Source organism: Sorex fumeus, unplaced genomic scaffold (genome assembly GCF_029834395.1).
Source record: "Sorex fumeus unplaced genomic scaffold, SorFum_2.1 ptg000265l, whole genome shotgun sequence".
Classification (NCBI taxonomy): Eukaryota; Metazoa; Chordata; class Mammalia; order Eulipotyphla; family Soricidae; genus Sorex; species Sorex fumeus.
In genome coordinates, this window is record NW_026606322.1 from 14,650,171 (window position 1) to 14,656,469 (window position 6,299).

Genomic DNA, 6,299 nt, shown 5'->3' on the forward strand with positions numbered 1-6,299 from the left:
ACTGTTTCTAATCTGTTCTCTCACCATTTTCTTTTCTTTCCTTTCTTTTCTTTCACAGTTTAATGGGTTGCGAGATACTCTCAGTCACTTGCCGGGCTCTCCGAGAGGGGCAGAGAAATGGAACCCAGCTAAGCCAGGCTGGCTGTGCAAGGCAAACGCCCTACCGCTGTGCTATTGCTCCACGTTTTATATTATTTTTTTGTCTGTTGCTTTAAAGTGTGATCTAGTTTCATTGTTTTGAACATTCAATTTTCTCAACACCAATTAATAAGAAGACTTAACCTTGCACTGTTGTTTTAACGAGCATCCTTTATAGCAAAATCTTAGTCCACATGTATGTCTTTATGCTCAGACTCAGCATTGGAAATAGTTAGGTTTGTTAAAAAGGAGAAAACAAAAATTCTGCCCCCACCAGGGTGGAAACTAGCAAAGAACTAAGTTAAATATGAGTTAGTTTATTTACTTTGTTAAAGAGGTAGGTATTGCTATAAGGAAGTTGGATCTTTGTGTTTTGCATCAAAGTATAGGACAACCATTTATTTCCCAGCAATGTCCTTGCTAATTTAGGCTTCTTTTGTGTTGCTAAATAAGATTAATACCTTCCCTGGTAGGCTGGTGGAAAGTGTCTGTATGTTTAAGATCCTTTAGCTTACAAATTTGACCTTTAGTGTATGTCAAATTTGTGGTTTCAAGCCCAAGAACTGGGATATGTTTTGTGATCCTGAAGGAACAGGGAGCTCAGAGACTCAAAGAGAATCCCTGAAACTTGCAAGAATGTTTAGAATGTTGGGTGGTAACAGCTAAAATGGAAGTACTCTCCAGAGAGTGGACAAGGTAAGATGCTTGCCTTGCACACAGCTGACCAGGGCTAACTGGTACCCTGTTAAAAGTGATTTCTTAGCACAGAACTAGGAGTAAACCCAGAGAATGTCCAGGTGCAGCACAACCCCACAAAAAAATGAACAAAAGAAATAATATTGAGCCTCTCCAAGCAGCTGACCATAGGAAACAAATAAAACGCCCCCAAACAGTATATACCTCAACCACAATCCATAGTACTGTTTTTTATGCTTCAACCTTTTGACAATCTCTGTTTAGCTGTCACAATTTATTTTTATTGAATACTGTCTATTTCCTTGCTCTTTTTCTTTATACACTACCCACGAATAATAGGCTTAATATTTGTCTTTCTCCTTCTAATCTAGTTTGCTTAGAATGCCACTCACGTTAAATCAGGAAAAAAGCTAAACTTCATTTGTTTGTAGGTTAGTGATATTCTCTTGTGCATATATACTACAAGTCTTTTATTTTTATTGGAATTTATAATTATGATTATTTTAGTTCAAGTAACACACTTCAGTAATGTTTTGGCATACAATGTTATTGTACTTCAACCATCACTGACATGCCAAAGACCTTCCATCACTATCCTTCTGTCACTCTTTCATTTTTGTGGGAGGCGGGGCATGGGGTCATGCCATACCTGAAAGTGCTCATAGAAGAATGATATGTTGGATCATAATTGCACCCAGGCCTCACACATGCAAACCATGATCTTCGTCTCTTTGAGCAATTACCCTAAACTTACAGCACAAGTTGTTACTCTACCCTATCTAGTCAGCACTTGCAGTGTTCATAAATGTTAGCTCATATGAAGAGCAATGCAGTGCAGTTATAGTCATGCATATGTCTCTTTGAATTGTCTTTTTCTGGTGTTGGTATAGATACCAAATACGTAATTGCTATATCACATTCAAGGTTCATTTTTTATTTTTTTGAAAAAATCTCCTCAGTGTTTTTCATAGAAGTTAAGCCAGTTAGTGTTCCTACCAACACTGAACAGACTTTCTTTTTCCTCTGTATCTTGACTAGTACTGTTGTATCAGGGTGCTCAATAAACTGTAAAAGATTTAGTATAAGTACTCTCAATTTATGCATAAGTTACCAAAATATGCATTATTACCTTTGAAAGATATGATTTTTAATATAAGCAGGTGATCCATGGTGGAATATAGTATTGCACATTTTTCCCAGCTTAGAAATAATGAACAATAACATTGAAAATGCTATAAAGTTGAGAAGAACACATATTTGACTTTATTCAGTCCAGCATTTTCCAACTTAATGGACCAAACGATCCTTGTTCTTTTCATGTAACATGTATTTACAAGATATGCTTTTATATAAATTTTATTCCAGATGGTGATTTCCTCATTCATCAACTTTATTACCCAATTTATGGTTAAATAGCACATATTTCTTAATACATTTATGTGTTCTCCCTCCTGTCACTATATTGAGATCATTGTATTGATATTTTTAAACACAAATTTCCAAAATCAAAAGGAAGTAGTAAGGATACACTGGAAGTGTCGTATTTCAATAGTTTAAAGAGTGTGTATATAATTATTCACTGTTAATAAACAAGAATCAAAATATATATTTATCAAACTATTTTGCTAAATTGTTCCTAATGTCTGTTCCCAGTAAGTAAAGATAATATTTCCTTATCAAGCACAGCAAACTCCAAGTCCTCGGTTGTTTTTTTATGATAACAAACTCTTGTCTTCTAAAATTGCTTTTCCCCAAACATCAATAGCTGCTCCTCACCATCATAATTCCTCTCACAAGCTTAATATACATATTTGTCATCTGTACCTCTATAGACCCTTTAGATACACGTGACAATTCTTCAACAAATTCACATCCAAGAAGTTTGAGGTGTGGTCAACAGAAGCAAGAGGGATATTTCTTCTTGTATTGCATTGTTCCTGAAACTTTGTTTTCTTTTGCAGAAAATGCCACTTTGCACAGGTACTTGATTTTAGTATGTAAAGTACAGTAAGAATTAGAAAATCAACTTTACTAAATATTGACAGAGTTGAATATTTGACATTTTCTTGGTAATAACTAGAACAATGTAAAAAGTATAACCTAATTTCTTACAGAAAAAAAAAATCACCATTCAAGTGGTATTTTGGTTGCAGGTGCTACAAGATTAATGTCTCCTGAACAGAACATCTTAGTTTAATCTCAATACATCAACTGAGGATTTTGTTTAAATAGAAAATTCTCTTTTTGATCCTTTACATTCAATCTTTTCTTCAAAAACAAATTCAATTCCATTTTATTGTTGAAGGATTTCTCCCCGATTCTTGACCATATAGGTATCTTGCTAATCTGTCATCTTGAGTGCTTATTTTCTATGTCACATATTTCAATTTATAACTGAAAATGATCCCGAACTATCCTTTATCTGATCATCTTCATGGACAAGTCTCCTACAAGATTGTGTGTCCCTTGAGAAAAAGACTGTGTCTTGTCACAAAATATATAACAGGAGTTATTAGTCAGAGAAGCAGAGCTGGTAGGAGATGTATTTATTAAAAGGTACTGGCTTTTATGACTTTCTAAGAAACTCCAAAGTGCATAGATAATGCATTCAGGAAGAGAAGATCACAAGCAGGCTGGAATCCTGCAGGTATATATTGAGACATTGCCACAAGTGTTGGTCAGAAGAAAGATTCCAATAGTGAGAGTTGGGGAGATGGCTCAGTGGTGAGTGTATTTTCATGTATAAGGCCTTGAGCTTGATCTCTGCCAACAGGAGAGATAAAAGAGAAAGAAACACAGATTGACAGAGAGTATGAAGACTGAGCAATTACAGACATAGAAAACTTAGGAAAAAGACTAAGCATTAGTTATCTAACAAAGGTTATCAAAATAATTGAAGAAACAATAGTTATCTACTGGGTGAAGTCATTGGTATTATTCATCCATGCATTCAACAGATAGTTATAAAGTGTTTTTTTCTGTATATAAATAAGATGCTATGTGCTCAAATAACAGTCAAGGGCAAAACAAAGTATTTGCATGCATAGAGCATGTGTTATGTGGGAGGTGAAAGAAAAACACACAAACAGCGGAATATATGAAAATATCAGTTGATGCCTAATTCAAAACTTCAAACATGGAATTTTTTGTAGACTTTCTAAAAAATAAAAAAATCAATGAATAATAAGTTAGGATATATGCTAATTCTTATTTAGAATTAAAAATCAATTATAAATATTACAACACTGACAAACAAAACCATCAAAAAACTCAGGAAAATTCCATAATCTTTATATTAACTTACGATATATTTTATGATTTATTTTCACTGCATTTTTTACTGGATAATATAAAGGCTATGGAAATTACTTCAAATTATTTGATATTTTCTATAATTTAAAGGGCTTATTCTGCACCTTTTGGAGAAGCATACTAGTGGGTGAGTAGCAAATACAGGTGTTGAGGCCCTTGTTGAGGGGAGTGGACATGAGTGAAGGAATTGGTGTTAAAACATTGTATGCCTGAAACCCAACCACAAATAGCACTGTAACTTCATGGTGACCAAATAAATTTGAAAATAAATAAAATGTTGATTTAGGTTTGCTACTCATAAACTTAATCAAAATTTGTGTAATGCCAGCATTATTAATGTTTTACAAACGTTTCATTCAGCTTCACAATTCATTATTGGTAATGTCATATAAATTTTTGCAGCACATTTGAGTTATTGTACTAAAACACAGAAAGCACAACAATCCCATTTTGCATAACTACAATTAGAAAAAGAAGATAAACTTTTCATTACCTAATTGTTCTATGATGTACAATCAATTATACTCCTGACAGGATAGCATTTCTATTTCAATTAGACTTCAATAGAAACCAAATTCTCCAATTATAATTGAATACATTTGGGGATTAAAATAATTTTCCACTGATTAGCTTCTGGTGCTTTATACTTCAAACATTATTTCTTCTCCATTACCCTTATAATTCCTGTGCCAGACACTGTAGAATACACTACAGTGATTATACTTTACCTGATCCTGCTCTTTTATTCTATGAATGTCAGTGGTGTTCTTTATTCAACTTCTTCTTTCTAGACCTCCCACGATGTTTGCTGCCTTTCTAATACTACATGTCATAGTGAGAATTATGATATATAATTGAGTTTAAAAAATACTTATAATTTTTAAAAAAAAATTTGCTACATTGAACACCAACATAACAGGTATCAAAACTAGTGTAGACATTTTGAGAAAATTTGCTCTATTATTTCCCTGAAATTTTGTTGCTTTATTCTATAAATGCATCTGGTCTTCCTTATCACTTATTATCTATATCACAATCACTTATATCACAGAGTTGATTTATTTTTCACATCAGATGGGTAGTATGCCAAGTGCATAACAAGATTTGAGGAAGGTACATGCCACACAAACATGTGAACACCCAATCATCATGCTTATGAATGGGCAAAAATGCTGGCCGACTTTGACCGTGAGTGTGGAAAGGTCGGACTACAGCTGAATTTTACGAAGACAATGTTTATGAGAAACAGCCTCGTTCCTGACACCCTATTCACTCTCAACGGAACGACCATCTCCGAATGCAACAGCTATGTGTACCTAGGTCAAGAAGTCAACATGACAAATGACCTGGCACCCGAACTGCGCAGGAGGAAGAGAGCAGCTTGGAACACCTTCAAGAGCGTCGAAGAAATAGCTAAGAGAATGGAGAACCTCTGGCTCCGGGCACATCTCTTTGATTCCACTGTTCTTCCTGCATTAACATATGCCTCAGAGACCTGGGCCCTATGCAAACAGGATGAGAACGCTATTCGGGTCTCCCAAAGAGGAATTGAAAGAGCTATGCTTGGAATATCATGTTTCACTCAAATGAGAGAAAGAATCCGGAGTTCCGACCTCCCTCGACAATCAAGAATCAGTGATGCTGTCTCATTTGCCAAGGTGTCAAAAATCAGATGGGCTGGTCACGTAATGAGATTTAAAGACAACCGCTGGACTAGAGCTGTTACCAACTGGATTCCACGGGATGTCAAAAGACCGCGTGGCCGCCCACCTACCAGATGGTCAGACTTCTTCATCAAGATCATGAACAATCGGTTTGAGGCTCTTCGTGTTCCTAGAGCGAACAGATGCCATTGGGCTACACTAGCACGTGTCAGGGACAAATGGAGACATTACTGTCACCCACTTGAGCAAATCGACGATTAACGGGAAGTCAAGTGATCAAGTGATGAATGGGAAAGGAATCAGTATAGAGTTGATTTTTACATTATTACTCTAGTCCTTCATATGGGTCATGTCAGGATTTTCAGTAGTAGATGAATACATATTAATTTTTGTGCTTAGTCTGTTTGTTTCCCACTCTACCCCAATACTGGTCTAGAATTTTTCTAATCAAAAATTATCTATGTATGGGGGTATGGTTCCACCTGCAGG

The 6,299-nt window shown here is 35.3% G+C and overlaps 1 non-coding gene across 1 annotated transcript; it reads right to left on the reverse strand.

Annotated features, from left to right (window-relative positions):
• Positions 1-5,214: 5,214 nt before the first annotated feature.
• Positions 5,215-5,317, reverse strand: LOC130018728 (small nucleolar RNA U13). Its single transcript, XR_008791615.1, has one exon. It is a non-coding gene; the product is annotated as a small nucleolar RNA U13 (small nucleolar RNA).
• Between the last annotated feature and the right edge of the window lie 982 nt (positions 5,318-6,299).